The 21,760-nt window shown below is 45.7% G+C and overlaps 1 protein-coding gene across 1 annotated transcript in view; it reads left to right on the forward strand.

Annotated features, from left to right (window-relative positions):
- Positions 1-26: 26 nt before the first annotated feature.
- Positions 27-21,760, forward strand: part of SKI (SKI proto-oncogene) — a 120,308-nt gene continuing 98,574 nt past the window's right edge. Inside the window, exons 1-2 of the mRNA XM_027702152.1 lie at positions 27-742; positions 1,082-1,249. The gene's annotated coding sequence lies outside the window, so the exon portion shown is untranslated. The remainder of the gene's footprint in view (positions 743-1,081; positions 1,250-21,760) is intronic.

A 21,760-nucleotide genomic window follows, 5' to 3' on the forward strand; every position in this document is an offset into this window, starting at 1 on the left:
TCAGGAAAGAATCTGAAGTGATGCGGTTTGACGTTGCTGGCGGGAATGTCGCTGGGTGACTCGAAATAATGAGCGTGTTAGGGGTTGGTTTAAACGCTCGTCTGGCCTTCTCAAACACACGTCAGAGAAATGGTGACACACACTTCGTCCTCCAACAGCAGATGAAGGGATCACAAAGTGACTGTGCTGTTTAAATTCCTCACGGTCGATATGAGAATAATTGTACAAGGTAATAAAAAGTCCTGTTTGATAACAGGTGTTTATGAGGGAGAGCGGGGTACAAAGCGCTCCTCTTTTCCATAAAACCAATTTATTATTGGTAAAAAAAATGAATCCAAGTTCACATTCCTTTTCTGCAACTGAATTTGTGCACCGCTGGGTGTCTGTGGACTGTTTCATCCATGAATTCAGAGGGAACAGGAGGCATCAATATTGACTGTGCTAAAGCCACACCTGTGAATTACCGTGTTGGTCACACAGCCCTGTGAAAAGTTATTCCTTTAACAGCTGACCTGACTTAAAACTCGCCTTGAGCAGATCTGAACCTTGAAAGTGGCACTTTGGGTGTCAGAGTTCGAGATTCACATTTCACCTGGACTGGTAGATTCAACCTGAGCAGCGACAGCTCCAGCCAAACATTGGAAACCACATCCAGTGGTTTTCCAGCTGCAGATGATCCAGTCAGTGCAGCCCAAGATCCGGGAGGCTCAGCCCAGCTTTCACCTTTCCCGTATTAACTCAGGTACTTCGTGTTTCTGTGAGTCCATCACATCTTTGACTCTATGTAATAACTAATTTCTAACATTATAGGAGCATTAATGGGTTTCATTTTTGTATAAGAGCGAGGATAAAGATGTTGGAAGTGGGAAGCGTTTGGTTACTGCTGGGATTTGTGTCAGTTTGTACAGTAGACAGCCCAGCTGAAAAATAAAAATAATAACAAGTAGTCACAGTAGAGTGCCAGCATTTTGGCTGTGTGATGGGTAGACTAAAATGAGAATAAAAATGGGAAAGAAATGACAGTGGAAAAGCCAATCGCTGTCACACAGACTAACATTTTCCCACTTAATATCTGTTACAGCTCCTGCAGTGCCAAGGGAACACCAGGACAGTCACAATGTTCTGCCTGTCATTTTTGTCGCCATTTAGAAGCTGCTTCCCAGTGTGTGCAATGAGATTCCAGGGAATATGTCCTCCTCTCCTTCTTTGTCGGGAAAGGCGTTCTCCCAAAAGCTGCAGGTGGAACAAGGTAAGCTGACCAGGGGCAAGGGGTGAGCTTGGATCTGAGGGTGTTAGGCCTGCTGTGGAGAGGAAGGTGATGGCAGCAGGGATGGAGCAAAGAACTGCAAGAGGAAGTGTGTGTAAATAGAGGAAATGTGTGTAAATAAAGCAAAAGTGGAGATTGGAGAGGGGATCAGCCGTGGGAGTGGTGGGAAAGGAGATGACAGAGAAGGGGTAGAAATTTGATTTCACAACTAGTTGAAGAAGTGTTCCTTGGGGGTTTTTGCTCAAGATCGCTGTGAGTCGTGGCCCAGCGCTGACTGTGGCCACGTGGAGGCAGCAAACTATGCGGAAATGGGGATTTAACGAAATCCGAGAGCAGTGAAAGCGCTTGGATGGAGCCTCCAAACTCAGTTGTAGGTGTACCTGTGTTAACGACTGGTTGTGCCACAGGGCTTCTTTTATTCCTGTGATGTTTGGGTTGGTGTTTTATTTTATGACCCCTGGAATACCACTGTGACAATGCTCTGCTCCTGAACCTTGTGTTGCACCCACGGGTTGATGTTGTTAGCTATGACTTCTCCCAAAGCAGCCCTCAGGAGTGCAGCCTGTTCCTCAGGCTGGAGGGGTTGCTGTGTGCTGCTACAGCCCTGCTCTGCAGCATTTCCAAAAGCTGTATTATGGGTGAACATAAAAGTTTGTTATTGTGCAGTAAGGGCCACAAATGGAAGAATATAATAAAAAGAATAGTGAAAATTATTACTGCAGCTTCTGGTTGTAAAAAGCAAAAGGGAAAACCTTGCTTCTGTAGCAGCTGTACTTTGTAGGTGGGTTTGTATTTTGTAGGTTTAGCTGAAAATTGTTAGATTTTTTTTGTTATCTGTTTAATGCATACCCATTCTATGCCTGTGAGGGCAGGCATGTCATGAATGTTCTCATTCTTGCTCTACCTGTGGATTTCCAACTAGCATTCTAGAAATCTTTGACCATTAAGGGTACTCAGTATTTTTCATCTGCATCTTTCCAGAATTAATGATGTACTAAGAATATGAAGGTGAAGTGTAGGCTGGGACCTGTTCTTGGTTTTGCCACTTTGCACAAGGTCGTATCTACTGTTTCTTCCACTGCATGGGAATCCTGTTACTTCTTGCTTGACCTTGGGTCTTGCGTAATTTAATAATTAGAATGTTTTAGGAAAGAAGTTCTCCTAGGAATGCAGAGAGTAGTCTTTACCATAATCAGCCTTGGCTGGATTTGAGCCAGTGGTCAAGGGATTTGAGGCTGTGGAAGCCAGAATGCTCCTACAGATTATCTGCAGGGATTTCCTTGTAAATGGAGTGCCAGCATGTGGAGTTATCTCTTCCCCGTTGAGTCTCATCAAGCTGCACACGCTTAATCTTTACTTACATGGTCCCTGCTTCTTGCTCTAAAGTGGGCCTCAGTTTTAACTTTTGCTCTCAGGAAGAAGGGGCTATTATAACAAATTCTAATCCTTTTGCAACTCCACAATCACTAAAGCCTATAAATTGCCTGCCAAACAAACCAAGTGATCTTTTCCTGGGCCGAGGGAAAGCGGAGAGTGTAAAACGCAGGTGCCAGCATTTGCTGGGGAAGAACTGGTACATTATCAGCTAATCCGCCTTCTGCTATTTCTGATTTCCTCCCCAACAGCTGCAGCATTGAATGAGAGCTTCTGCATTTGGGAAGAATTAGAAAGCCTGGTAATGCAGGGTCTCTATTACAGATACAGCAGCTCACAGACAGGGAGGAGATTTTTGCTGCCAGTGTAGAATTTGGAGTGCTTGGCATTTTATAGCCTGGAAAAATTGTAATTTTCAGCTGTTGTTATGGAGTAATCAATGAAGAAGAGATACCATAGTTTCTGCTGGGTTTCTCTCAGAGCCTGATGTCACTGCATGCAGGAGCTGTTATTTTTTTTAATGTACCACTTTGAGGCTGAAGCACATGGAGTTTTTATTAAAACTTATTTTTTTGGTGGTGACTGATGCTCACAGATAGCTTTAGTCCTTCTGCAATATCTTTGGGTCTGTACTGATAGCTCCTGGGTCCGATAAAGATGTTTGGAATAAATTGTGCCTCACTAGAAAATTGAAACGTTATTATGTTTTAATTATTTTATCTAATCAGTGCTTGGGTTAGGAGTACATGTGGATCATTTTTTGTCCTTGTCAAGCAGTCTGTGACTTCACTCAAGGATGAGCGTGTCCATTCTGCTAAATGTGATAAAGGACAATGTCCCCAAAGAGACCACAGCCCACAGAGCAGCAGGAGAGCTGCTGCAGCAAATGGACTTTATGGTGTGTGTCCTGACAGCCCAGTGCCAGCAAATGCAGCCCTGGGAAGAGTCACTTAGCCCAGTGCTAATCACTGTCTGCTCTGCAAGGGGAAAGGCTGCCTCTCCTCATTAATATGATGTATTACAATTCAAGCCACAGAATGAGGAAAACTGTGCAAGGCTTCCTCTGGCACAGGCAGGAGAAGGAGGATGACGTGCAGTTTCAGTTGGAGAAGTGCAGGCTCATTGCTGTTTCCAGAGCAAGTCACTTGAGTGGAGACAGTTCTGTAGGCTCCCCCTAATTTTAGTTGTAGGAGACATTCTCTTTTCCATGAGGAGTCACTGCCTTCCAAACCTGCTCCCTCTGGGAGCTCACCAGAGCTGGATTTGTCCCCGTGCAGCGTCCAGTGCACGACTCATCCCTTCAGCTCAGCCTTCCTTTGCCACGTGTGAGGACAGATCAGTACCTCTGTGGCTGGAGATGGAAAACCCAGCCTTGTGACATTTATATGCCAAGATGGGAAGACCTAAAAAGAGGACTAGGGAGACTAGCATGGCATTTGCGGGTACCAGGTTGCCAAGGAGGCATATTGTATTGAAACAGTTGCCTGGGAAACATTTAAAAATACATTGAATGGAAAAGCATATGTGATGTGCCCACAAGTGTTCTGTGTGAATGAAATGCCATGGCTGATGATGGCACCAAGAGACTGTTACTATTACATGTAAAAATGCTGCAAGTGATGTGTGTTTTTTTCCTCCTGTGGTTTTTCTCCTGCCCTGTTTGCAGGAGGTGCACCGAGGGAAGGTTGTTTTGCTCTTGGCTGATGGATTAAAGTGACTGTGGGGAAGGTGGAACGTGCAGGCAGCAGCAGCAGCCGGGGATGGGAAGAGCAATTTGGCTTCATTTAGGCAACCTAAACCAATTGACAAGGAGCCTGCACAATTCCCCCTCAAAAGTAATAACAGCACTGCTCAAACTCCTACAGCATAAAGAGAAATGGTTCTCTGAGCATTACCCTTTAATGGCTGCTAAAATGGGATTGGGAGGCTCTGACGTCATTGCAAGAGGATTTATATGTAAACATCACATAAAATGCAGTTTATGATCAAAGCAGGTTGGCAGCTTATATGAAAGAGTTTCTCACTGGCCTAAGTTTTTGTTTGGGGCACTGAAATAGAGGGAGAAGGAGGGAGAAATTTTCAGAAGATAGCTAACTGCTCTGGTCCTTCCTCAGATCAGTCTCAATTATTGAGAGATGGTGCTGAGAACAAAGAATGATGTCAACAGAACTAAAATAAACAATCATATCCACTCTTTGTCTCACAGAAAGAAAACTTTTTTTGCTATGCAGGCAAGAAACAAGGGAGATGGCAACTATAGTCTGAGATCCCACCCTGGACAAAGGGGTTCATCTGAGAGTAATTTCCAGATTCTAAAATGCATCTCTCCTTCCCTAAGAAATGAATGGCATGTGTGAGGCTGGGTAGGATTATGGTCACCCTGCCTAATCCTCCTTTGGAGGTTTAGAAACAAATATCCTACTCTTGATTTGTGGGAGGCTTAGGAAGCCTGTTTGGGAGCCAGCAGGTTTTCCTTGTGTGGTACAGAGTGAGCCAGGCAATGTTTTGGAAGGGAGATGCAGCAGAGGAGCTCAGCTGGGTGAGCAGGAAGGTCTGGAGCTCTGCAAAGATAAGCTGCCTTCAGGGGAAGGCTCCAGGGGCTCAGCTCCTGGGAGATGTTTGTGTTGGGAGTGGGAAGTTGCTGTCTGTTGGGTGGTGTGTGTGTGAGAGCACACTCTGCTGACTGTGCTGTCAGTGTGGCCAGCCAGGAGATGCTTTGGGGCTGGATACCTCATTTGGGCACAATCTGCTTGGGGTCTGAGGTGATCCAATGATTCCTTTGGCAAACCATGAACTCCTCTGTGTGTCAGTCCAGTCCTGGGATCACTCATCCTTTCTCTGGCCCAGTGTGTGTGTGGTTAAATCAAGTCCTGATGTTTGTAGGCCCCGGGGTGAGTGTAAGCGAGGAGGAGAAGCTGCCTTTCATCCTCCCCTCAGGATTTTGCAATGTGACTGCAGACTGTTGGGGAGGATGTTTCAGATCTCAAACAAAGATGAGCTTTGATGGCATGAACCCGTGGGTCCTGTGGGCCAGCCCAGAACTCCACTGAGGGAGTCGTATCATCTCCCCTTTTAAAGGAGTTAGACTCCAAGTTTAGGATCAAATATGGCTTGAGGTTTTCATATTTATGTCTTGCTTGCTTTCTTGTTTGTTTTTTGTTCTTTGGTTTTTATTTAATTTTAAGTGTATCTCCCAAATTATAGCCTATAGCAGTTTGAGCTCCTCTTGTTTGCTGTGTATCATTCCTTCATTTGAAACAAACACACTAAAGAGCTCCACAAAAAAAAAAATTAAAATCCATAAATCAAAGCTGTAGTAATTACAGAAAATCACCTGACCTGTTTGTGGGTATGAAACCACAAAACAGTGGTGCAAAATTTCCAGTACTAGTGAACGTGCTGTGATTTTATCCATAACTAGAATGGTGTATACAATCAGCTTAAAATAGAATGTAATTCAACAGATGAGTATGTATTTATTACTTCAACAAAATGTGGATAGGGGGTTTAGTTAGTTTTGCCATTTTTTAAGGACTAACCAGTGTTTTAGAAAGAAAATCTAGTAAATCTGAAGGAATAATCAAAGCTGTGGAGGCAAGTGTAAATCCTTTCACTGAGAAGGGTGTATTTTCATATTCATTCTCCCTTTATTTGTCATTGGTGTTTTGATAAAAGAAATACAAAATGGGGCTCTGAGAGAGATGTGCAGTAGCTGACACAACCTGCTGTGATCTGGCTGAGGGCAGGAAGCATGTTTGGTTAGTGAAGTCCTCGCTCTGGTTTGTCCCACAGTCTGGTTCCAGCATTAGCCTGGCTTTAGGAGCGTGTCCTGCCATACTGGAATCAGATGTTGTGTCACAGCACTGTGAGGAAAAGCAGCAGCTTCCCAGCTCTCTGGGGCTGTGCTGTGCCCTGCAGAAAAGGAGTGGGTTAACTTATATCCACACCCCAGCGAGCTGCAAAAATCCTGGCACCAGGAAACCTTAGTGCCAAAGGAGGGGATGAATCCGGGCCCTTCCAAGAAGCTGTTTGGGCCTAATTGGATTGGCTGGACAGGATGAGATACAATCTGTGACCAGTGCAGCTTTATAGGCAGAAATGTCAAATGTAGATGCTTTTAAGTGACAGCTGCCTCCTGTTCCCCCTCCAGCCACGTGGGATTTGGAGGAGCCTGCTCTGCAGGGCTGGGCAGGGCTCAGGCCAGGAGGGATCTGCAGGGAACTGTCCTCAGTGCTTCTGGGGCTGGGGTTTGCTTTCTGTAATTACAGAGAAACCAGAATTGGCTCCCCCATTTGCTGGTCCCCTCTATTTAGTAAGGGATGTTGTTTTGCTGAAGTGATGATTTAATTTAGGAATTAATTCAGGGAATTTCTGCTGCCTGTGGTGTGATGCAGTAAGTCCAGAATACTTAATTACAATGGGCCCTTCTGGCCTTGAAGTAGCCCTTTCTTACCTTATTTCCTACTGATACCTGTTTATGAGGTGGAGCACAGGTGCAGAGAAATTAAGGATATTGCCTGTGATAACCCAAGCCCTGGGAACAGATCTCTGGCCTGTTCACTGGGTCTTTGCACAGGCGTAGGACTGATCTTCTTTTCAAGCACTTTTTTACTCCCAAGGGCTTTCAACACAGTATCTTTCATCAGCTTTGAGTTCCCTAGAAAAAATAAAAAGCTGGGACATCTTTCTGAAAGTCTCTTCCAGAGTATTGATAAACACCAGGGCAAATGCTTGGTGTCCTCTGCCCCAGAGACGTGCTCTGGCTTCAGTACCACACTTAATGACAAACATCCACCTAGTTTACCATGTGCATTCTTTTATCTGAGCTGTTCCCCGTGCATGTTAGGAGATTTATTTCGACTCCTAATGTATTTCATGTGTGTTAGTTGTAAATATTGTGCTCATAAATCAGCCTGGAGCATCCAGCCCCGAGGCTGGAGACAGCTCACAATAGGTCTGTCTGCCTCACATGGGGAGGCTGAGCCGCTTCTCTGCTTTTTCCATCGCCTGCCTCTGCGAGTGGCGTGCTGCCAGTCTCCTGTCTCACATTAACAGCAATATTATATATTGCTGAATTCAAAGTGTTTTTCCTTCAGGACTGGAGGAATGTAATGGAGCATGCAGCTGGCAGCAGGACGTTATTCCTGGGGAGTGCAGGGAATTGTCCCTGCCTGGGGACACGGCGTGGCAGGGATGGCATGAACACACAGACACAGTCTGCAATGAAAAACTCACCCTGCTCCCTTCCCTTCACCAGATTCTCTACATTAAACACCACAAAAGTAGCAAGTCTGGAGCATAATCCCGGAACTCCTTTTTTTTTTTTTTCCATCCCACTTCTAGAACCAGCTCCATCTGTATTCACACCTTCTGACCTCACTTCTTTCATCTGGGAGATGGAAAGTTGTTTTACTCGCCTCAAAAGATGTTTTTTGGGGAATTTATTATATGCATGAGGACATGTCAGTGCTACAGAAATATGCATTGAACTGCCCCAAAATGAGGGTAGTTACTCCTCATTTTTGGATAGTTTCATTTGGCCTCCTCTCCATCTGTCCTCTTGTTGGAAAGCTTGTCTGCTTGGCAGGAACTGCAAGTAGTTTTTGCAGTGCTCCTGGTAAATTATTGTCCTTTTTACTGATTTTAAGGATCTTGTGCTCTTAAAACTCTTGTGTTTGCATGAAACAAGGCTGCATTACATTGCATGGTCTAAAGCAATCCATATTCAATAAGCTTTTGGTATTTTAATTGGCTTGTTTTTGGAAGTCTGAAATGGGCTGAGCTGCAGGACTAAAACTAAACAGAGTCTGTCACACCAGAAATACTCTGCAGGAGTGTATCTCTTCATGGTGGTGCAGCTGAAAACACCACATTTACTGTAATTAGTGCATCTCACACTTGTGAGCTAATTCATACATATTCAAATGTGTTTCTAGGTGTCTGATTCTTGGACACCGTGTTAAACCAGTGTCTCGTGTTGTTTGTTCTGGTCTAATAAACCCTTGATTTGCCTCACACAGCACATCCCAAAACCATAACCCTACAGAAAAAGCCCTGCTCCCCAGAACAGTGTGTGACTGTGATGCACATGATGCATGTCAGGAGAGCTGGAAAGGAGAATGGTGTCATCACCTGAGGGGAAACACAAAGCAGAAAGAAACGAGGAGGGGAAATTTTGGTGCTTATTTTTAGACTCCGTGGGTGAGTATTATTTTCAGCTTTGTCTCTATTAATTTCTGCAGAACACAGTGTTAAGGTGTGATTAGGCTTCCTACACAGAAGGTATTGTAGTTTCTAGCTAAGGCTGAAGTGATCACTCCCTGACAATCCCTGGAGAGTCAATACACCCGTTTGTACCAGGATAAGGCAGCAAAGACGTGACTCCAGTCAGTGTGGATATATCTGAGACAGCTCCCAGCTGGCCAGTTGGGAAATAAACCTTACACAGGCACTGATGCTCACTGAGTTCACAAAACATTGCCCATGAGACCGGGTCAGTGCTCCCTGTAGCTGAGGATCCTCCGCTGGGGAGTGAGTTTAAAGCTGTATTTTGATAGGTGTCTGTGGAGCTGTTCTCACACCCATAATCACATACCTTCAGCATCTTCTGTATTTAGCACACGACTACACACTCTGAGTTTCATTGAAGAACATGCTGCCTGTTAATCAGCACTTTATTGTCTCAGTGTGCTTAAAATAAGCATTTTGTCACACTGAAGGAGAAGAAACTTTATTGGTTTGCGTTCTGGCACCGTGCTCCGTGCTGTCAAGTGCTGTCAGTTGGCTTCTTTCTGCAACTTAGGAGATTGAAACATTCTGGTAGCAATTTTCACCAGATCCATGTTGGATGTGTTAGAGAAGTACCTCTGAGGTTCCAGAGCACAGGAGACTCGGTGGGTAACAGTCAGATCTGGTGTGCTGGAGAGGTCCCTGCAGAGCCTCTGCCTGCTCTGTGGGACAGGGACAAGAACTGCAATCCCCCTGCTGAACAGCGAGTGGGGAGAGGAAGGAAGGAAGACAACATCTTATCAAGGGATCTTCTGGTTTCCTTTATGAACAGCTCAGGAGCAGCTTTGCCCCTTCCCTCACTCGGCATTGAGCGAAGGACCTGTGAGAGCACAGAGTTGGGGCTGAGCCTGTGCCTGTGTGCAAGTACCAATCCCAGCCAGGGCTGCCTTCAGGCCACATGTTTCCAGTTAGTCTGCAATGTTGTCTTTTAATTTGATGTGGAGGCAGAAGGGTAAATGGGGCCTGATGTTTGCTTTGAGAAACCTGCCAGTGGCCCTGACACCTCTCACCCAGCGCTGAGCCAGCCCAGCTCTGCATCCCCCCAAACCCAGCAGCACCAGCACTGGTGGCAGGGCTGTGCCTCACACGGGGCCTGTTTGACAGGATGACACATGAAATGTAATAATTTACAGAAATGTGCAGCCAGGATGTCCTCAATGAGGAGTGAGTGCCACAGACATGTTAAAGCTACATTTGAAATGGAGCAGCAGAAAGGGCAGCAGAGGAGGCCTGAGCGTGGACAGCAAGAGCCAAAGCCTGAAGAAATGAACTAGTAATTCCCAGACCAGCCTGTGGAACCATAAAGCATATTAATTCCTAAATTCCCATAATCTCTGAAAAGCTTTGAGGCTTGGCTGTGGCAAGATAGCACAGGAGTGGAGGAAGAATTGAGCTGAGCAATGTATGTCCTCTGCAGAAGATCACACACAGCTTTTGAAAAAGGCCTGTGTGAGCCTGTTCAATCTGCTGGGGTTCCTGCAGATTTCCTGCTGTAAATAGAAAGGGTTGGGGGCCTTATTGAAGGCCCTATGTAAAAACATTTAATGATGGGTATATACTTCAGTCTGTTACAGAACACACCCTGTTGCAGCTCTTTAAAAAAAAAAAATTGAGAAGTTTATTGGGCCAGGTGAACACAAAATATATGCATGAGATTCTTGTCTTGGAGAATGCAGCAGATTGTAGCTAATCTTGAACTCTCTTCTTAGAAAATAAAGCTCTGAGAATTTAACAAAATGCTACGGAGAGTTATCCACATTTCCAGTTCTTTGGGGTTATTTATTGGATTTTATTGTGCAGCAGCTTTTTCAAGAATTGTGGGAGCCAGGAGCATACCATTAAGTCTTGTTTTGAATCACCCAACTGAGAACAAAATGTAGAAAAAAGAAATTATTTGGATTACAAAATGTCAGAAGCATATTGATATAATTATCCCTAAAAGGAGATACTCTAGGAAATAGGATGGATTTAGTTATTACAAACATTCATGGAGTAAAAACACTATTAAAGCATTACAAAGAGTCAAACAACCAGTGAACCAAAAGTGTAAAAACAACGCTTTGGAAATGAATATTTTCCCAAGAAAACTTTCCAGTAAGAACCTGGGAAACTGCACTTTTTCTTGTGGGGGGAAAAAAGTCACATTCCAACTTTAAAGACACAGTGCTTCTGGAGAACTTACACACTCAGGATGTGCTCTGTCTCCTTAAAAACTGTGAAAAAAGAGCTTAAGGACTTCATCTGGGTTTTTTTCCCCAGCGTGTGCCTGTTAGTCTTTTTGTGTGTTTTTCCATGTGGACGGTAAAAGTAGATGGGACAATTTCACAACTGCTTCCATCGCTGTTCCTGACTCCTGGGGCCTCGTGGAGTTGTGGAAAATCAGAGCACCCCCCCTGCGGGAGCAGAGTGCCCGGCCCTGGGGACAAAACACCCCCCCTGCGGGAGCAGAGTGCCCGGCACGGGGGACATCCCTGAGCGTGGGGTGACCCTGTGCTGCCCCAGCCCCTGAGCTGGCTCTGGGCAGCTCTGCCCTGCTGATGGAATCAGGAGCTGCCACTGCCTCCCAAAGCCAGGCAGTGCCAGGAGCAGCTCGGGGGCTGTTCTCTGGAGGGTTATTTTTAAGTGGCCCATAAATAAGCAGTGACATGGGCTCCGATGTGTTCCAGCCCCACTGACGAGTGCAATTGGTCCTAATTGGTTTCCTTGGTAGTTCTCAGAAAGGGCTCTCAGAGAGAACCTTGATTAGTTAGTTAGTCTTAATATTGCTCATTCCCGACTTCTGCCGGTGGTTCCTGGAAGTTTCTCAAGGCCTTGTTGATTGGAATATACTGTTGAAGCTGTGCAGGGGTGAAGTCCCACCCTCCTGCAGACAGAACTGGACCTTCTGTGCAGACAAAGGGCTGCAGGCTCCAGGGCTGTCATGTCTGATATCCTTCACTGGGAGCAAATGCACAGGGAAAGGGAGAGTGCAGGAACAGACCCTTCCTGCTCCAGCTCCCTTTCCGTGTGGAAGCACAGACCTGAGCTTGTAACATGGACCATGAAGCACAAATACATATATATATATATATATATATATATTTATATATTTAACAGTGTACTACTGGCTGTGCAGCTGAGAGTGTGGAAGGATTCAGGAATGATGGGATGTTTGTATGGCTCAAGAACACCCAGATTTATTCCAGCAATAACCTTTAAAACAAAGTACAGCAATATCAGAGAGGAAACAAGAAAACCGTTTTTAACTCTTGGTGGTGAAGGAGTGACTTCTTTTTTGGATTGGTACCTCTTGAAGTGGCTTAAACTTTTGTGTGAAGCAGCCAGTCATGGCCAATGTCAGGAAAAGGACCATGGGCACAGTATGGGATCCACTGTAGCAATTCCTGTGCTGGAAATATCCCCAGCAACATTTGATGTCGAGAAGGCTTGATCCCAAAATTATTGTGGATCAGATGAGTAAGCTTTTGAGAATGGGGGCAAAGGAAAAAAAAGGAAAATAAGGCCTGATTAAAGACTTTTAAAAATGTTTCCCCCTGTGGGATTTTTGACATTCTAGTCAGCATAAATCAATTCTAATCCAGCAGTGACCATCCTCCTTGCCTGCCTTTTTCTTTTTTGTTTGTTTTTTTGGCTTAGCTAACTGCACAAATTACTCAGTTTTCCTGTGTAGAAATTCAAACAGAGAGAAAATAATCCAATCCCTGGATTTCTGAATTCAAGCAGCTTTCAAACCAGAGCTAGTTTTGAGGCAAGAACAATAATCTTTCTGGTAGTGGGTGGCATAAAGAGACTGTTTTTTCCATTCGAGGCTCTTTCTTTTAAACGTATTTGATTTAGATTGATTTAGCTTGGTGTGGGAATTGAAAGTCTGACTGAAACTTCCTGTTCTGAGCTGTGGCTTGAGTGAGTAGCTGGGTGAATGTGTCTTACCAGTCCTGCATCCTCTGTCTTGCATAATGATCCCTGGTTCTCAGGAGTTTCCATCGCCCGCGTGGGCAGCGCGCTCTCGGCTGGTTAGAGCACAGGAAATCTGTGCTTCTCTCCAGACCTCCTCTGTTTGCTGAGAGAATTACTTCATCCTTTTCTTCTGCCTCCGTTTGTCAGTGCAGTGTGACTCCTGTAAGTGCTCTGAAACCCTGTGGAGGGCTCGTGGAAGCCCTTAAGCAGAGGTTGTACGCTGTGTTCTACAGGTGCTTCTCCGCTGAGGTGCTCGATAACCTCAGAGCTGCCAGTGGAAATAGTCCAACTTGCCTTTCATCCTGAGAACCCACTTCACTGTTCTTTCACTAAATTGGTGCTTCTCCTGTTTCCTGTGCCTGTTTCAGGATTCTGAGGAGTGTTGTGAGGTGTCTGTGATGATTCAGCTCCACTCCTTCCCTGGAAGCTGAGCCACGTCAGGCAGGTTGGCACCACAGGTCTCTGCCCAGTGAGGGCACATGGGAAGCAGTTCTATCTTTCCAGGCTCTGCAGGGAAAGCCTTCAAGTTACAGCAGCACCTACAGATGTTTCCCCTTGGTGCTGACTCCTGGTGTCACCAGCACATGGCCAATATGCAGAGTGGCTCCCAAGCTGTAAATCCTGCAGGGCCAGGAGTGCTGGGGATCACCAGGGCAGGGAAAGGGTCCTGGAACTTCATCCACATGGATGCACTGCCCAGCTGTGCATGCTCTGGCTGTTGTGAGCCCATTCACACAGGGCATGTTGTGTCCAGCCATCCTGGTGCAGAGGTGGGTCCCTTGATGCCGTGGATATGTGGGATGTGGGCCCATATGGCATCAAACCCTCCCAGAACAGCTCAGACTCCTCAGAGGGGTAGCACAGATCCGTGCACAGGATCTGGGATACAGGGACTTTGTGTTGACTGGGTGATCCCATTCACGACAAGTTGTGTGTTGAAGTCCATGTCCTAAACACTTTTAGATTTTTTTAAATGCTCATCTCATTCCTTGTTTACACTGAACAGTTACTGCTTTCTTATGTTTTTAGGAAATTTTCCCCTTCTTTTCCTGAATCAATTAATATAAACTGGAGGTCAGAGCAGCTCTTCATGATGAAAATGTGCCAGGTTTTATCTGTTCTCTGACTCAGTTTTTTTGTGAAGAAAATAAAGAAGGAAAGAGTCTTTGAATCTTTTTAGTATAATGAAAAGTATAAAAAAACGATTCCTTGATGTGCTTGAGCGTGTGATGTTTTCAAGGTTCTCTTTTTGCAGAAAGCTTTCAGGATATTACTGATTATATTGACCTGCAGGATTTCTTCCTGCACTTTAGATCTCTAATGAGTGATATGTGGAAGCACTAAGCTGAAAACCTATTAAAGCAAATCTTTATGCTTTTCAAATAGCATAACTTGTTACCCAAACCCAGTGTGTCTGGAGCATCATCTTAAAAATTCAAATGTTAATAAAGACAATCAGCATGGGTTTGGTGAGCCCAAAATGGAACTTTGCAAAGAACAAAGCAGGTGACCTTTGACTTGCCACAGAGCTGGAGCCACACGGCCCCCTGTGCTGAGACCTGAGGCCTTTGTGCCAGGCCCTGCCAGCACAAATCCCAAGGACAAGTGTGTGGGGTTGGCTGTTCTGTGGCCAGTGCAGCAGTCCCTTGGATTTAGCTGCCCAGCAGCCCTGTGCCAGTGCCATGTTTGCAGGGATTGTACATTCCCTCTGAGCATGTTGTTCCCAACCAGTCAATCGTTTTGCTCCTCAGCTCCCCCTCCCTGACTCTGTGAAATATTTGCAAACCCGTATTTCACGACTGGCCCAGTTACTGATTTATCTCCTCTACTGTTTATCCCACTGGGATCATGTTATTTTTTCAGAGCTGACCTCCCTTGCTCACAAACCACAGCTAATTTGGGTTCATTTCCCTCCCTGCCCCCTCCCCCTGACATGCCAACAGCGATTCCAACTGGCTGTTCACTTCCACCCTGGAGTTGTCACGAGGTCTGTCCAAATTAAATCTCGCAAATGGAAAGCAGAACACGCTTGGCAGTGCCTGCAGTTGGAGGTGCAGTGCTGCCCTTTAGGAGGTGATGGTCATTACCAAATGTCAGCTCTGGGGAGATCCAGCAGATGGGAACGCTCTGGTTCAGATTATTTGTTCAGACAGATCCAGGGGCACTTCCAGCGCCTTTGGAAGCCACAGTGCCCAGCCCTGCAAAGGGAGGGAGGCACAGAGCTGTGAGGAGGGGTTTGAGCTGCCCACAAAACGCTTTCAATAATGTTTTGGAATTGGAAGCATCAGCAAAAATCCATTACAAATAAACCTGGATGGCCATGCCCTCAGGGGGCTGAGGCCATTGCCCAGAGCTCAGCACAGCCCCCAGCTCAGGACACCACAGGCCTTGTGCTCCCCAGGTCACTGAGGGACCTCTGTGGGAACCAAGCATCAGGAACAGTAGCTGAAGCTTTTTAGAGGCAATTTTTCCTTGCTTGCCTTTCCTAGAACTGAAATAAAATGAGAACAGGGTCTGTGGCCTGGCCTGTCTCCAGAGGAATGTCATGGATTTTATTAATCAATTATATAAGGAAAATCATTGGGTAATGGGCAGAAGTGACAAAGCATCTCTGTGAACTCACTGAGTTTTTCTAGCCAGCCCTTTTAAGGACCTCATTGTTTTTGCTGCTGGGGGACAAGAGTCTCTCTGCTCAGAAGCAGTTTAAGTGAGTAGCTCCTTGTGATAAGAGGGAATAAAAACATGGCACGAAAACTTGCTTTAGGCAGGTAACACAGAGTAGGTAATGACAAAATTGTCTTATTTCTGGTGCTAAACATGAACCACTCCACTGTTTCCTCTTGTAACACACAGCTCTTGGTATGGCCCCATGTCCAGCTCTAATAAACAGTCATATAAATAAATATTTCCCCTTTATGGAAGAAGGAAGGGTGACCTGACTTGCTGAAAATGGCCTTGCCAACCTGGGGAAGAACCCGAGAGTCAGTTCTGAAGTTTCCAAAGTCCATCGTGCCACGTGTCTGTGTAACTGCTACTGATCCCAATGTCAGTGATCCCAGGAAAGCAGGGAAGAGGCATGAGAAAGATTAAATATGGATAAGCTGCAGGTGAATCCTGAACACACACAACTCCAGTGTGGGTAAGACTGAACATTTAAAAGCAAGCATTATTATTATTATTGATATTGTTCGTTATGGAGCTCTTTTCAGTATGAACAAAAAATGAAAGGCAGCACAAACCTGTGTCACATCCCTCTCATTTGCACGTCTTCTGTAACCTGGATGTGCTCCCCATGGAGCTTCTGCAGGCCAGCCCAGAATAATCTGCATGGATCCAAACAGCCTGTTCATTTCTGTGGGTAAGAAGACTGAACGTGGCATTTCTGGGTCTTACTAAGCTTTTCTTTTTAGGCTTAAACACAGGAAAGACTTCAAACTCAATTTCCCAGCCTATCATGCAAATATTATTCCGAATCTTGCAGGATCATAACTGTTTGTATAAAGCTTTCCAGCTGTTTTCTGTTGATAAAAGACTTTAGCTGGGCACCAGGAGATAAGACTGTGGGACTGAGAAATTGCTGACTTAGTCTTGTAATCTTCCCGCACTGCATTCCCACAGGGAAGTTATGGATAGGTGTAACTCTGTACAAGTTAATGTTCTAATCCTTGAATCCCATTCAATGGCTCAGCCACTGAATTTGATGGAAATTCTGGGCACCTGACACATGACAGGATTGTTTGTAGAGAGACTTCCAGTTCCTGGCAGATGTCAGAGCAGAGCTCACACTGATCAGCTGCTCCTCTGAATTTGAGAATGTCGTGTTCTGAGAGCAAACCTGGCTGGGAACTCAGGGGCACCCTTTGGAAGGACTCTGAACCTCAGGATCCACGTGGGGAAAAGTGTCAGGATCAAACACAACGTGATTTATGGCATCAAAGCCTTCCCATTGCCAGCAGGGATGGCACTGGAGTTTGGGATGGCCTAGAGCTCATGGTCTTTGTTTCTAAGCTGTCCATCCCTCTGCTGAGATAAAGGCCTGTCTTGATGTTACAGATAACTCTCATTATATATATAGAGAGATAAAATTAAGACAGATCCATTGAAAATGGAAAATTAGTTAGACAAATGGAAAAAATGCTTACAGATGGTTAGGAACACCTCAAATCCCACGTGGTGCAGTGACTGCTAAGTCAGCCAGCAATATTTTATGAATGAGAATTCTAATAAGGAGGGGAAAACGGTTAAAATTTGCCCTGGAGCAACTGTGACTTCCACACCTCTTTTTCTTTTTGGTTCATAAACACCTCTGTCTCCTGCAAAAATACTTGTGAAGATGCTTTTTAATACGGTTTGCTAAGGTTTGTTGCTTGACTTCATTGTTCCTGCAAATCAGCAAATGAATTCCATTTGCAGCTCCCTTTTTTTTCCTGAGACAAGGAATGTTCCTGCCAGGTTGCTGCTTCTCAAGGCTCACCCAGCACTGGAGCCTCTGCCTTGCAGGAACACACAAGTGCAGGATCCCTGAGGAGCTCAGAGGGCCAGACTGTGACACGTACCTTGCAGAGCTAATCCATGTCATGACTGGAGACACACCCTGAGTGGCACTTCCAGCCACCATTTCAGGGGTAAATAATCAGGGAAGGTGTTGGATGAGTGTCCCAGTCCCTTTGGCTCAGCTTCACCCAACAATCATTCTCTTCCTTTCACTGTAGCTGTCCTGTGGCTGATTTATACCCAACACAGCAGATGAGGCTCTCACAGAGGGATTTCAGTCAGATCATCCCAGTTTGATGCTGATGGAAGACAAAACTGAGTGTTTCAAGTCGGATTTTTTTCCTGCAGTAGGGAAGAAGAGAAGGGGTTTTCCTCAGCTTTGTTTGCTTGTTTATGCAGCAGTTTGTGACTTCTTCATATTCCACACTGTAGAGGACAGTGCTGATGTGAAGCACATGGAGAAAATAAGAAGCCTGGAGTAGAAAAAGCCTAAAACTCAGAGAAGGCTTTGGAGCTGCTGAGAAAATGAGAGGTGACACGAGATCAGGAAGGAAAGGGGAAGGTTATGTCATTAGAGACTGGAATTCAATGTTTTGATGAAACTCCATGGATACAGGAAGGAGCAGGGCGGGTAAAAATAGCTAAATGAAAATGGTATGAGTTCCAAGAATTCAACTCTGAAAAGAAAGAAAGAAAGAAATATATGTTGTTGCTTAAGACCAGGCTGAAGAAGTTACGTGTTTTTATGAAGCATTAGAAAGAATGAAGGGAAAGGAAAGGGGCAAAATTTGCTGACTGCAATTTCTTTATTTTTTTTCCTCCGGCCAAAACTTGGAATTTGGTGTCATGACACACATTTCATCCCAGTGCTCAGTGGGTTGGTTCCCAGGGGAGGGGACACTGTCAGGAAAGTTGTTTCATCCAAACACTGGAGGGTTCTTGGGCTGAGCACGTGCTGATGCCCACAGACCCAAAATCCCTCCCTGACTGATACAAACACTGCTGATTACTGTAGGAGGGGAAGGCCATCACAGAGAGAACACCTTCCCTCTGCACAAAGCCAGCAAGCAATTCCCTTGAAGTCTCTGGTTTTTTGTACGGAATTGTTTGTGCTCACTCCCCCCCCCCTTCCTTGGAGATCCACGTCTTATCTACAGAACAGAAAGCTCTTACTACAAGAAAAAGAAAGAAAGAAAATCAACCCATTTTGCTTCCTTTGATTTTGGTTTTGTTAATTTCTGAACAGATGGTTACACACCACAATGGAAGTTTTATAAAAATTTCCATCTTTTAACTGAGTGCAGGCCTGAAATTTTTCCCTGGTGAAAAAGCAGAGCGTGAGTCATTAACCAGGCTCTGTGTGTCTGCCTGGGATTTTCACTCACTGCAGGCAGAAGAGTCAGAAAGCCCTTCCATTACAGTAACTGCCTTTTTTTCCCCCTCCACCTGGGCAAAAGGCCAATTCCATCATCTCAGCATGAACAAGGAAGGTACAGTCTGAGGAGGGATGGAGTGCACAGACAGGGGGAGAGGCCTTGCTGAGGCCAAGAGTCCAGTCCTGGAGCTTCAACAATTGTCAGAAGGAGTGGCCTGAGTTAGGACTGCTCCAGCCCAGTCTGAATTCACTAATTGCACAGGTCTGGCCTGGGTTTACCAGTGAGAGGTTCTGCTGCCTGCAGAGTGCTCAGCACCTACTGAGTCTTGGCCCCAAATTATTGTTGTGGAGATAGAGAGCCTAAACTTAATCTTTGTTTGGACTCCATTGGAAATTTGGCACTGATTGCTGTGGGACAAACAAGGCCCAGAGATGCTGAGTGTTCTTTTCTGCAGGTCTAGTGATGTGACCTTGGAGAGCCAGAGGACTGCAAGCTCCAATCTCCAGCACTGCTCATTTTAGTGAAGTTACAGAACTTTGCTGGGGTGGGGGGAAATAAAAGAGATTTTTACCTTGGGGCTTCAGGGCATTTGTAAAATCCTTTGGCTTCCCTGGGGCCCTGAGCAGGGCAGTGCTCATCAGTCTGGTGCCCACTGTTCCTTGTCCTGGTCTTTGTGACACCTGTAGAGCAGAACTGCCTTGGAGAAACCAAATCAGGGTCTGAAATCTGCAGTTTGGAACTTCCTTTGTATCCTCTCGAGGTGGTGTCTGCTCCCACTCTGGAGCGGAGGTGTGACTGGAGATGTGTTGCCCCTTAGTCGTTAACATTGATGGGTGTGTTAGAAATGCAGAAGCATGGATGGATGGATGGATGGATGGATGGATGGATATATCAACTTTCAAGGCCTCTGTCATTCAGGAAAAGATGAGTTAATTATTGTCAGTCTGTGTGATACTTAATGACACATAGAAGAGAGGTGAATGGCATCTTGTTGGATGGCAGGGGTAATACAGAACACAATTTCCCCTGAAGAAATAGCTCACATACCTTATATAATGAATGAGCTCATTTTGCCTGTGTTTGCCAGAAACAATAAAAGTTAGAAAATGTCCCAGTAATTAGAATAAAGTGTTACCCAGATTTATGGTGAGAAATGTGAAATGTCAGGCAATTGAGTGCAGCTCCACACTCACAAATAAGCTTCACATTCGTTAGAACAGGTTGCATTCATTAGGAGGAACAGTGTGGGTCCAGTGCTGGCCCCAGAAGGCAGGGAATGGTTTCTCCTGCGCGGGGAAGGAAAGCAGAGGGGAGGGCAAGGTGCCAGCTGGCACGTTCCCTGATGGATCCTGGTCCTGGTGGTAATGCTGCAGCTTGCACAGCACAGACACCATCATTGCTTCAAGATGGGCCTGGGGTTACGGGAGGGGTGGGAGGGAGAAGGGGGAGAGCACCACTCCCAGCCTGCCACGTGCAGGGCACAGAGCTGGTCACACACTTGGGAAGGGTGGAGATGGAAAAGGGAATCTGAGCCAGCCTTCCCTGCAGGCCTCCCTCTCACAGGCACTGGCCATTCCTTCAGCACAAGTGCTGTGCCCACGTACACCTGGCACAGAGGTGTGTAAATAGGAGCTCATCTCTTGCCTGATTCCTCTGCACCCCGTTCTTGTGTCAGAGGAGCACAGTGAAGTGGGTTTAACCTACAGAAGTGCTGTGTGTACAGACACAGGGAATATTGGAAATGTAGGGCTGGTGGAAACAGAAGTGACACTCCCTGAAAGTCCAGAGTCAGCTCATTTGGGCACTGAAACATCCCCACTGCTCCTGCCTGCAGAGCTGGAGGAGGGCAGGCCATGGGAATGTCCTTCTGCTGGGACACGGGGACTGGGACACTGAGAACCTGCTGCCTTTTGTGCTCCCCTCTTCTGACACAGCTCCTTGAAAACTGAAGAACTGAAATGAAAGTGCTTTACATAAAAACTAGTCTGACAGGTGAAGCTGCCTGGGAATGAGAATGTTCGGTGTCTTTTTCCTGAAGAAGAGAACCAGACACTTCAGTGAGCACAAATCTTGGGGGGGACCTTCACTGCCTGCTGCTACCAGACTGCAGGTGTGTGAAGTGGCTGATTCAAAACAGCCTGTCTTGCCTACTGGAGTATGGAACAGGTCTTATGGACAAACCAAAACCCAAACAAACCCCAAACCCCCTCTGTCTTTTAGTGTTGATTCTCTTCTTGCACAAATTTGATTTGGGTGTAGTTCTAGGAATACCAGTGGAGTTTTGTTAGGAAAAAACCCAGTTATTGAGTTAAAAGCGGTTGCTTTTAACTTGGTAAAATATTTGGATTGTGATAAAGATCTGCAGGGTGGCCTTAAGCCAGTTGTACATCCTCTCTGTTCTGCAGTTCCACATCTGTAAAATGACAGAATGAATTTGTTTCGTTTTCATTACAAGCTTGTAGGAAAAATCTCATTATGCTAATGAGGTGTGCATGTGCTTTAATCACAGGTTCATTCAGAAAGCCCATACATGAAATAAATATGAGATCAATGCAGAAGAATTTGTGAGAAAGGAGTAGAAATGCCAGATTTTCAGGACAGCACGTCCCGAATGAGTGAAGGGATGATGCCAGCAGTGATCTCCAGAGTGTCCTGGTGCTCTGGGGGTTATTTGTGGCAGACAGGTCTCCACAGCAACCCCAAGCTCACCTGTCAGCCCAGCAGGACCACTGCAAACAAGGGGCAGAGCTCAGCAGTGTCAGTCAGACCCTGGGGCTCATTCCCTGCCAGGATTTTGGATTTTAAGCTGCTGTAAAGCACCAAAGGACGTGAGAACAGAGAGCAGGAGCAGAGCCTTGGGGATAACCCAACCATGAGAGGCTTTCCAGCAAAGGGGCACTTAAACACATCAACATGATTTGTAAATGTGGGTGCCATGAGGTGAGAAATGATCTCAGAGAGGTTACAGGAGAGATGTGTGAATTCCCTGGAGCCTGTGAGAGGC

Source organism: Neopelma chrysocephalum, unplaced genomic scaffold, assembly GCF_003984885.1.
Source record: "Neopelma chrysocephalum unplaced genomic scaffold, ASM398488v2 Primary Assembly neopelma1_180, whole genome shotgun sequence".
In the NCBI taxonomy this organism is placed as follows: domain Eukaryota; kingdom Metazoa; phylum Chordata; class Aves; order Passeriformes; family Pipridae; genus Neopelma; species Neopelma chrysocephalum.